The sequence below is a fragment of the Grampus griseus genome (genome assembly GCF_964374135.1).
Source record: "Grampus griseus genome assembly, chromosome: 9".
NCBI classification, from domain to species: Eukaryota; Metazoa; Chordata; class Mammalia; order Artiodactyla; family Delphinidae; genus Grampus; species Grampus griseus.
In genome coordinates this window covers 101,320,985-101,333,599 of record NC_139003.1, presented here as the reverse complement: position 1 = coordinate 101,333,599, position 12,615 = coordinate 101,320,985, and positions in this window count along the sequence as shown.

Sequence of the window (12,615 nt, the reverse complement as noted above, 5' to 3'; positions counted from 1 at the left end):
CAATAACTCTACATTCACACCAACGCCTGGAATAGTCAGTGTTTTTAATTTTAGTTATTCAGGTTGCTGGAGCATGGTATTTAATGGTGTTTAATTTGCATTTCTCTTAAAACTAATGATGATGAGCATATTTTCATTTATTCCTTCAACATTTTGATATCCTTCTTGTGAAGTAGCTATTCAAAAGTTTTTCCTTTTTTTCTTTACATTGGTTATCTGTACTTTAAAAATGTATTTATAAGGCACTTTATATAGTCTATGTGAGTTCTTTTGTCAGATATGAATTGTGAAATCTTCTTTCAGTCTATGGCTTGTATTTTTTCTTTCTTAATGGTATTTTGTTGAAAAAAATAGTTAATTTATTCTAGTGCAATTTATAATTTAAACAAATTTATCTTCTATAAAAATCATAGTCTTTCTCAACTTCATGAGGAAATTTTCATATGCTTTATTTTAGAAACTTAGTTGTTTGGGGTTGGTGATGTCTCTGAAATTTTTAAATGCTTAAATTTAAGGTTCACTGTTTTTCTTCCGTATGGATAACCAACTGCCCCAGCATCATTTGTCAAAAAGACTAATCCTTTCCCCTACTGAAACACAGTGAAGTCTTTGTCTTAAATCAAATAAACAATTGTGAGTCCATTTCAGGATTCTTTATTCTCTTTCATTGGTCTCTTTGTCTTTTTTTTTTTTTTTTTTTTTTTTTTTTTGCGTTACGCGGGCCTCTCACTGTTGTGGCCTCACCCGTTGCAGAGCACAGGCTCCGAACGCGCAGGCTCAGCGGCCATGGCTCACGGGCCCAGCCGCTCCGCCGCTCCGCGGCATGTGGGATCTTCCCGGACCGGGGCACGAAGCTGTGCCCCTGCATCGGCAGGAGGATTCTCAACCACTGCACCACCAGGAAAGCCCCTCTTTGTCTATTTTTTGTACCAATATCACACTACCTTATTCTTACGCTTTATAGTAAGTGTTGATATATGAGAGATTGTTGTTCTTTGATATTTCTTGCCCAATTATAGATCATTTTAATTTTTATATGCATTTAAGAATCAGCTCATCAATTTACGTAAACACACATAAACACACACTTACTGGGATCATCTAGGAACAGCATTGAATCAGTAGATCAGTTTGAGGAGATTTTGAATTTTAATACTGAGTTTTTAATCTTATGAATATAGTATATTTCTCCATTGATGTAGGTCTTTTTAAAATTGCTTTAAGTAAAAAACTCATTGTAGATGTATTATAAATTATAAATTAGATTTATTCCTAGTTTCACTTTTTTATAATATTGCAAATGGTATTTTAAAATTCATTATTATTTATGGAGTATAGTTACAGACAATATTATGCTAGTTTCAGGTGTACTACATAGTGATTTGACCTTTGCATACATTATGCGATGATCACTACGATAAGTCTAGTAACCATCGGTCCCATACAAAGTAGTTATATCATTGACCATATTATTTATGCTGTGTATTTAACCTCTGTGGCTTATTTATTTTATAACTGTAGGTTTGTACCTCTTAATAACCTGACCCATTTTGCCCACATTACCACCTTCCTCCCTTCTACCAACCACCCATTTGTTCTCTGAATCTATGAGTCTATTTTCATTCAGTTTTTTTTTTTTTTTTTTTTGCGATATGCGGGCCTCTCACTGCTGTGGCCTCTCCCGCTGCGGAGCACAGGCTCCGGACGCGCAGGCTCAGTGGCCATGGCTCACGGGCCCAGCCGCTCCGCGGCATGTGGGATCTTCCCAGACCGGGGCACGAACCCGTGTCCCCTGCATCGGCAGGCGGACTCTCAACCACTGCGCCACCAGGGAAGCCCTTCATTCAGTTTTATTTTTACTTTTTTGTTTGTTTAGATTTCATGTATAAGTAAGATCATGCAGTATTTGTCTTTCTCTGTCCACTTATCATAATGCCCTCTAGATCTATCCATGCTGTCACAAATGGAAATACTTAATATTTTATAGCTGAGTAATATTCCATTGTAAGTATATACCACATCTTATTTTTATTTATTTATTTATTTTTTAACAGCCTTCCAGGCTTGTCTCTCTTCACTTTCACCTATATTTCAACCCCTTAAAATACTTGTCACTTCTTGAGACACCTCCATGCCTTTGTAATGCTTTTCCATTTGTCTGGGACTCCTATTCCATCCTCACCTGTTAACCCCTGCTATTCCCACAGAACCCAGCTTTCTTTAATGATAGCACTTAGCACTTGGTTACACAGTCATCTATTTGTCTCTGCCTCTCTTACTAGGTTGTGAGTGTTTTAAGGGCATGGATCATGCTTTATTCATGTTTATCTTCAGCTGACCTTTGGGCTTGGCTCATAGTAGCCACTCAGGCCGTGTTGGTTGACTGAATGAAGACCCAAGGTTTTCTTAACAAATTAGTAAATGGCAAAGCCAGGAGGAAAGAACATATAAAGGCCAATGAAATCAAGCTTTAAATATGTCACCGAACTAGAATGTGGAATAAAGTTGTCATTCAAGTAACATAAGTATTGAAGCCCTGCATTTCGTTTACAAACTTTATTCCACAAGCGCCAGGTTGAAAAGGTGGTGGTATTCATCTACAAAACAATGACCAAAGGATGTTAATAGGCTGAAATGCCCATTTGTGCTAATAATAAGGCAGAATATTGACAAGTTAGGTTCTCCCACACATTCACCCACCTACCCAGTTATTACCTGGACTAGGCACCAGAGAGGATGATGAGTGAACAGATTTGGGCCCTACTCTCCCAGAGTTTATAATCTAGTGGGGGTCACAGACTTTAAACAGCTAGCCATAGTAACTGCACATACTTATGGATAGAGATATGTGTTCTAAAGGAAAAGGGCATTCAACTAAGGAGTTTGGTCCAGATTTGGACCACATCTTCTTTATCCATTTGTCTAATGAATGACAATTAGGTTGCTTCCATTACTTAGTTGTTGTAAATAATTCTGCGATGAACCTTGATGTGCATATATATTTTTTTCAAATTAGTGTTTTTTGTTCTTTGGGTGAACACCCAGAAGGGAAATCCCTGGATCATAAAGCAGTTCTTTTTTAATTTTTGAGGAACCACCATACAGCTCTCGAAAGTGGCTGAACCAATTTAAAATCTCACCAACAGTGTATGAGGGTTCATTTTTCTCCACATCCTTGACAACATTTGTTACTTCTTGTCTTTTTTATAATAGCCATTCTGAAAGGTGTGAGGTGATATTTCACTGTGGTTTTGATTTACATTTTCCTGAGGACTAACAATGTTAACATCTTTCCATATGTCTCTTTACATTTGAATGCCTTTAAAAAATGTCTATTTAGGTTTTTTGTCCATTTTATAATGATGTGGGGCTTCCCTGGTGGTGCAGTGGTTGAGAGTCCGCCTGCTGATGCAGGGGACACGGGTTCGTGCTCCGGTCTGGGAAGATACCACATGCCATGGAGCGGCTGGACCTGTGAGCCATGGCCGCTGAGCCTGCACGTCCTGAGCCTGTGCTCCGCAACAGGTGAGGCCACAACAGTGAGAGGCCCGCGTACCTCAAAAAAAAAAGATGTGATTTGTTTTTTGCTATTTAGTTGTATGAGTTTCTTATATATTTTTGACATTAGCCCTTTATCAGATATATCATTTGCAAATACCTTCTTTCATTAAGTAGGTGGCTTTTTTGTTTCATTTATAGTTTTCTTCAGTGTGTAAAATCTTTTTAGTTTGATGTAGTCTAATTTGTTTATTTCTGCTTTTGTTTCCCTTGCCTAAAGAGACATATCCAAAAATATATATCACTAAGTCCAATGTCAAAGAACATACTGCCCATATTTTCTGCCAGGAGTTTTTAGGTTTCAGGTCTTACATTTAACTCTGTAGTGCATTTTGAGTTTATTTTTGTATATGGTGTAAGAAAGTAGTCCATTTTGATTATTTTACCTGTAGCTGTCCAGTTTTTCAACACCGTTTATTATGGAGACTATCTTATCCTCTTTGTATATTCTTCCCTCTCTGTTATAGATTAATTGACCATATAAACTGGGTTCATTTATGGGCTCATTATTCTGTTCCATTCATATGTGTGTCTAATTTTGTGCCAGTACAGTACCAATTTCATTAATGTAGCTTTGTAGTAGAGTTTGAAATCAGAGAGTGTGATAGCTCCAGCTTTGTTCTTCTTTCATAAGATTGTTTTGGGTATTTGAGGTCTTTTCTTGTTTCATACAAATTTTAGAATTACTTGTTCTAATTCTGTGAAAATTTCCTTCAGTATTTTGATAGTAGATTGCCTTTGGTTTTATGGTCATTTTAACAATATAAATTATTCCTATCCATGAGCATGGTAGTTTTTTTTCCTTTTGTTTGTGTCATTGTCAATTTATTTCATCATGTCTTATAGTTGGCAGAGGGCAAATATTCTATCACTTTGGTTAGATTTATTTTTGGTATTTTTTAATGCAACTGTGAATTGGATTGTGTTCTTAATTTTTTTCTGGTAGTTAATTTATATATTCTAATTGTTTTTTGGTATCATCTTTAGGATTTTCTATATGCAGTATCTGTCATTTGCAAACAGTGACAGTTTTATTTCTTCCATTTCAATTTGGATTTTTCTTATTTATTTTTCTTGTCTGATTGCTGTGGGTGGGACTTCAAATACTATGTTGACTAAAAATGGTAAGAGTAGGCACCCTTGTCTCACACCTGATCTTAGAGGAAATGCTTTCTGCTTTCCACCATTGAGTAAAATTTTTGATGTATCTTTGTCATATATGGCTTTTATTATGTTGAGGTATGTTTAATCTATACCCACTTTGTGGAGAGTTTTTATCGTGAATAAGTTTTGACTTTTGCCAACAGTTTTTTCTGCCTCTACTGAGGTGATCGTATAATTGTTATTCTTCAATTTGCTAATATGATAATTACGTTTATTGATTTGTGGATATTGAACGATCCTTGCATCTTTAGGATAAATCCACTTGATCAGGTGTATAATCCTTTAATGTATTGTTGAATTTGGTTTCCTAATATTGTGTTGAGAATTTTTGCATCTACATTAACCACTGATATTGGCCTATAATTTTATTTTTTTGTGATGTCTTTGTCAGGTTTTAGTATCAGGGTGATGTTGGCCTCATAAAATAAGTTCATAAGTGTTCATTTTTCTTCACATTTTGGAATAGTTTGAGAAGAATAGGTGTTAACTCTTTTATAATTTTTGGTAGAATTGACCTGTAAAGCCATCTATCCTTGCCTTTTATTTGTTGGGAGTTTTTTGATTAATGATTCAATTTCATTACTGGTAATCAATCTGTTCATATTTTATATTTCTTCCTCATTCAGCTCTGAGAGATTGTACATTTCTAGGAATTTGTTAATTTTTTCTAGGTTTTCCATTTTATTGGTACATACTTATTATTATTTCTTTTATTTTTAAATTTATTTATTTATTTATATTTATTTTTGGCTGTGTTGGGTCTTCGTTTCTATGCGAGGGCTTTCTCTAGTTGCAGCAAGTGGGGGCCACGCTTCATCGCAGTGCGTGGGCCTCTCACTATTGTCGCCTCTCTTGTTGCGGAGCATAGCCTTCAGATGCGCAGGCTCAGTACTTGTGTCTCACGGGCCAAGTTGCTCCGCGGCACGTGGGATCTTCCCAGACCAGGGCTCGAACCTGTGTCCCCTGCATTGGCAGGCAGACTCTCAACCACTGCACCACCAGGGAAGCACCAGCACATAATTATTTGTAGTAATCTTTTTTGATACTTTGTATCAATATTTCTGTGTTGTCTGTTGTAAGTTCTTACCTTTAATTTCTGTTTTATTTATTTGAGACCCCCCCCTTTTTTTCTGTGATGAGTCTGCCTAAAGTTTTATCACTTTTGTCATCTTTTCAAAGGACTGGCCATTAGTTGTATTGATCTTCTCTATTATTTTTCAGTCTCTATTTTATTTATGTCCACTCTGATTTTTATTATTTCTTTTCTTCTTCTTATGGTGGGTTTTGTCTGTTCTTCTTATTCTAGTTCCTTAGGTGTAAAGTTACATGGTTTATTTTAAATTTTTCTTGTTTCCTGGGATAGGCTTGCATTGTTGTAAACTTCCCCTTTAGAACTGATTTTGCTGTGTCCCACCAATTTTTGATTATTGTATTTCCATTGTCATTTGTCTTCAGGTATTTGTTGATTTTCTCTGAATTCTTTAGTTACGCATTGACTGTTTATAGTATGTTGTTTAGACTCTACTTGTATGTGTGATTTTTGCAGTTTTTTTCTTGTAGTTTATTTCTAGTGGCCATACAATTGTGGTCAGAAAAGACACTTGATATGATTTCAGTCTTCTTAAATTTATTGACACGTGCTTTGTTGCCTAGCATAAGATCAATCCTGGCAAATGTTTCATGTGCACTTGAAAAGAAAGTATATTCCACTATTTTTGGATGTGATTTTTTTTCACATTAAAGCATAAGTATGACATTTTCTTTTTTTAAATATCTTTATTGGAGTATAATTGCTTTACAATGTTTTGTTAGTTTCTTCTGTATAACAAAGTGAATCAGCTATACTTATACATATATCCCCATATCCCCTCTCTCTTGCGTCTCCCTCCCACCCTCCATATCCCACAGCTCTAGGTGGTCACAAAGCACTGAGCTGATCTCCCTGTGCTATGCAGCTGCTTCCCACTAGCTATCTATTTTACTTTTGGTAGTGTATCTATGTTAATGCCACTCTCTCACTTTGTCCCTGCTTACCCTTCCCCCTGCCCGTGTCCTCAAGTCCTTATTTATAGTGAGGTGGATGGACCTAGAGTCTGTCATACAGAGTGAAGTAAGTCAGAATGAGAAAAAACAAATACTGTATGCTAACATGTATATATGGAATCTAAAAAAAAAAAAAAAATGGTTCTGAACAACCTAGAGGCAGGGCAGGATGTGATGTTTGTATATATATCTATTGGGTCTACCTGGGCTGATGTGTCATGAAAGGCCAGTTTTTCCTTATTGATTTTCTGTCTGGATGATCTGTCCATTGTTACAAGTGGGGTGCTAAGTCCCTTACTATCTATGATTGTGTTACTGTCAATTTCTCCCTTAATGTTTCATAACATTTGCTTTATTTATTTAGGTGCTGCTATGTTTAATGCATATAATATTTACAATTGTTAGATCTTCTTCTTGGATTGATCTGTTTATTGTTATATAATGTCCTTCTTTGTCTCTTATTACGGTCTTTGTTTTAATGTCTCTTTTGTCTTATATAACTATTGCTATACCAGGTTTCTGTTTATTTTTATTTGCATGAAATAACTTGTTCCATCCTCTCACTTCTCACATTCAATCTATGGGTGTCTTTAGATCTGAAGTTAGTATCTTGTAGGCAGCATATGTACTTTTTTTAATCCACTCATCCACATCCACTGTATATCTTTTAATTGGAACATTTAGTCAAGTTACATTTAAAGTAATTATTGATAGGTATGTATGTATTGCCATTTTGTTTATTGTTTTCTGGTTATATGTGTAGTTCTTTTTCGCTCTCCTTTTGCTCTCTTCCCTTGTGATTCAATAATTATTTTTAGTGTTATGTTTGCATTTCTTTCTCTTTTTTGTGTGCGTATATCTATTATAGGTTTTTGGTTTGTGAATACCATGAGGGATATATCTATCAGTCTATATATTTGTAATTATTTTAAGTCAACAATCTCTTAAGTTTGAACACATTCTAATCACCTTATTTTTTTACTCCCCTCCTTACATTTCATGTTGTTGAAGTCATATTTTACATCCTTCTCTTTTGTGTATCCCTTAACTCAACAACTTACTGCAGATATAGATGATTTTACTAATTTTGTCTTTAACCTTTCTGCTAGCTTTATAAGTGATTGATCTATTACCTTTACTGTATGCCTTTATCAGTGAAATTTTTCTTTTTTCTTTTTTTTATTTCTAGTTGTGGTCCTTTGAAGTCAAAAAGAAGTCATTTGAACATTTCTTGTAAAGCCAGTTTAATGGTGTTGACTTTTTAAGCTCTTGATTGTCTGTAAAGCACTTTATCTTTCTTTCAAACCTGAATGATAGCCTTACTGAGTAGGGTATTCTTGGTTGTAGGGTTGTTTTTTTTTTCTCCTTTTCCCTTTGAATATATCATGACACTCCCTTCTCCCTCTGTCCTGCAAAGTTTCTGCTGAAAAGTCAGCTCATTTTCTTATAGAAGTTCTATTGTATACAAGTAGTGTTTTTATCTTGCTGCCTTTAAGATTCTCTCTTTATCTTTAATTGTTGCCATTTTAATTGTAATATGTCTTGGTGTAGACTTTGGGTCTATCTTGTTTGGTGCTCTCTGATTCCTGGACTTGGATTCAGTTTCCTTCCGCAGGTTAGGAAAGTTTTCTTATTTATTCCAATAAGTTATCTGCTCCTTTCTCTCTCTCTTCACCTTCTAGGACCCCTATACTGGAAATGTTAATGTGCCTGATATTGTCCCAGAGGTCTCTTAAATGATCCTCATTTTAATTATTTTTTTCTTTTCTGCTTGTTGATTTTCACTATTTTGTCTTCCAGATCACTGATCCATTCCTCTATATCATCTAATCAATTGTTGGTTCCTTCTAGTGTATTTTTTCTTTGGTTTACAGTATTCTTTAGCTCTGTTTGGTTCTTCTTTATATCTTCTAATGATTTGTTTAATTTCTTACAGCATTTATCCATTCTTCTCCTGAGTTTGTTTAACATCTTTGTGATCATTACTTTGACCTCTTTATCAGCTGGATTGCCAATCTACATTCAGTTCATTTTCTAAAGTTATACCTTGGTCCCTCATTTGGAACATATTTCTTTGCCCCTTCATTTTACCCAATTCCATGTTTATTTATATGTGTTAGGTAGTTTGGTTATGTTTCCAGATCTTGGAGAAGCAGCCTTAGAGTGAAGACATCCTATGGCGCCAAGCAGCATGCTCCTCTCTGATCACCAGAACTATATGCACTAGTGGAGACCCTCATGTGGCTGCTTATTCCCTGCTGTTGTGACTACTGTGGGCATGCTGATAGGAGGGGCTGGCTCCTGCCCAACTGGCTGTGACGCTGTACATTCTGCTGTGGTTATGGGTCCAGTGGTGGGCAGAGTAGGCTACCTACACAATTGGCTGCATGGGCTGGAGAGATGCAGAGCCAGTGTAGGCCTGCCTGTGGGTGGGACTGGGTCTCTGGCACTAATAGGCTGGAGGGAGCATTCCAACATGGCACTTGCCAGCACTAGTGTTAAGTTTGTAAGACAAATTCCACAAAATGTTTAATGCCTGCCTCTCCATCCCTGAGTGAATAACAGTTGCCTCCTACCTCTCCAAGAGGCTCTCCAAGAACAGCAGTTGGATCCTACCCAGGCTCCTCTCACACAACTGACTACATACTGGAACTCAGAATGTGAGATTTTGTAATTGCCCTTTAAGAGCAGAGACTATTTCCTATAGCCTTCCAGCTCTCTGGAACATAAGCCCTGTTCATTCTGAAAACCAGACATTTTGGGGGCTCTTCTTTCCAGTGGAAGATCCTTGGGCTGGGAAGTTCTGACCCCTTGGTCCTTGGGAAGAATATCTACAACTGTGATATTCCCCCTTTTGTGGGTGGCTGATTAGGGAGTGTGGTTCCTAACTATACACTTTCTCCCCAACTTCACCTCTCTTCCTCTGTTTTCTTCTTTATGTCTTTAGCTGTGGAGAATCTTTTCTGCGGGTTGTTCTCAGAGATAGTTACCTTGTAAGTAGTTATAATTTTGTTGGGTCTGTGGGAGGAGGTAAGCTTAGAGTCTTCCAGCTCCACAATCTTGACCATCTTCCTGATAAATATATTATTTTTAACATAGGATTAATGTGTTGACTCTGAGTCCAGCAAATTGTGAAATTGGTTATTATGTACACTAGTTTGTAGATATGTACATTTTTTTCACTTCCTATATGCACAATTATCTGTGAAAAATATCTGCCTTGCTTATACTTCTCCAATTTTTAACCTTTTCCTGCCTTTTTGAATTAGCTAGAGTAATTAAAACAATATTAACTTTAAGTGATGATAGTGGACATCTTGCCTTTTCCCTAATTCAAGAGGAAGATATTTACTATTTTGCTATTTGTTATACTAGTAATGTTAGATGGTTTTGTATAAATAGTTAAAAAATGTATGGAAGGTTTATCTATTCATAGTTAGTTGAGAGTTTGTTTTCAATTGTTAATTTTATCAAATGATATTTTTCTTGAGTTGAACATAAGTTTTTTGTCCTCTGTTTAAAAAGGCAAATTGCTTTAATTATGTTTTTTGTATATTACACTAAATTGCATTCCTGGGTACATCCTTACAGGATAATATTTTACTTTACAAATATTCCTTGATTCAATGGGCTATCTTTACAGATTTTTTTGATCAAGTTTATAAGAGATATTGGGCTATACTCTCCCTTTCTTTCTTTTTTTTTTTTGCAGTACACGGGCCTCTCACTGTTGTGGCCTCTCCCATTGCGGAGCACAGGCTCTGGATGCACAGGCTCAGCGGCCATGGCTCACGGGCCTAGCTGCTTTGCAGCATGTGGGATCTTCCCAGACCAGGGCACAAACCCATGTCCCCTGCATCAGCAGGCGGACTCTCAACCACTGCGCCACCAGGGAAGACCTGTCCCTTTCTTTTGATGTCCTTTTCAGCTTTTAAAATTAATCTAGCCTCATAAATAAGTGTGGGAGTATTTACTATTTATTTTTATCCCATGTGCATTCAAGAAGAATATTTATTCTACTTTTTGGATGTACAATTCTAATATATTTATGGGTTAAGTCAAATTCTTAAAGAATGTTATTCAAATATACTTCCTTACTTTTTCTGCTAACTTAATCAATTATCATGGGTGTGAATATGTTTATTTCTTCTTTAGTTTTGTAATCTCTTGATAACAGAAATGTTAATTTTAAGTTATATGTTTTATTTTTATACTATTATTGTTAAATTTTTAATTTTATGCTATTTTATTTTATTTGGTTCACACAAGTTTAGAATTGTCTTATCTTTCTCTCAAGTTGATGATTTAATCATTAAGTATTGCTCTTCTACTCTACTAATGCTTTTTGCTTTAAAGTCTGTTATTGGATGGTGTCTTCATGGTATTACCCACCCATTCTTTTAATTTCAACATATCTGGCTGTTTGTCTTTGGAGTAGTATTTGTATAATTGTTATTATGATTTTTTTTTTTTTTCTGTATGTGGACCTCTCACTGTTGTGGCCTCTCCCGTTGTGGAGCACAGGCTCTGGACGTGCAGGCCCCGCGGCCATGGCTCACGGGCCCAGCCGCTCCATGGCATGAGGGATCCTCCCAGACTGGGGCACGAACCCGTGTCCCCTGCATTGGCAGGCGGAGCCCCAACCACTGAGCCACCAGGGAAGCCCTATTATGATTTTTTTAAAATCCAGTTTGACAATCTGTCTTTAATTCAAGTCTTACTTTTATTTACATTTAACACAAATGTAATATAATTGTGAATAAATCTATCATTTTGCTATTTTAACATTATACTATAATCTCTACTATTCTTACTTATTTGAAAGTTTATAAATATTGGTACAAAATTTCATGTTTCTCCTATATGTATCAAAATATTTCTAGTTTTTAATCTATCTACAATTTTACAATAATTATTTTGCAGGCAAAATTAAGGGCTAAAATTATCATTAAATATTGAAGCAATTTTCTTTTGAAATATTAAAAATACTTCAATTTATAGATAAGATTGCAGCATACGAGGTAAATTGGGGCATTTTCATTACAGGTTTCATCTGGAATGTTGTACTATATTTTACAATAAAAAGTACATTTGGCCTCAATTTCTTCCAAAGAATGCATTTCATTTATCCTGGTGCTTTGGCTGGCCTGGAAATACAATTGGACCCTTCATGTACTTCTAATCACATTTGGTGGAATACAGAAAGTAGAGACAGGCAATCTGTGCATATATAGAGCTTCAAGAACTCTAAGGAACAAGTTAATGGAAAAAATTATGTACTTACTTTGCACAGTTTTGAACTTCAAGGTATGTGCAAAGGATGAATAGCTCTGAAATGTAACAAGGAACAATGAAGTCCCAGACACATCCTTTATAAAATCCTAAAGGCTAACCCCAAAATGGTTTCTGTCCTGAAAGAAAATGTACTGGAATTTAAAGTATGGAAATTAAATAAGGTACAAATTTCTATACAAGTGCACCTGATCTTTCTAACAATAGAGAAAAATAAATTAACTTTGTAAATAATCTTCCTAGGATGTGTCATTTCTGAAGCTTTTTCCTCTAATCCTTACAGTAACTCCATGAGAAAAACAATTAGAAATGACAGATAAATCTTTGGATTTAAAACATTTTCTCAAAATGTTCACAATAATTTTAAAAAAACTTTCACAAATCATTGAAATATTAAGATACACATGAGAAATACAAAAGGTCAAACCTCAATATTAAGAGATAAGAACTGCATCAAGAAATAAATGGCTTGGGTATATCCTTGGTGAGTATACATGCGTATGCGCGCGTGCACACACACACACGTATATATTCATATGTATGACTAACAAATATTTA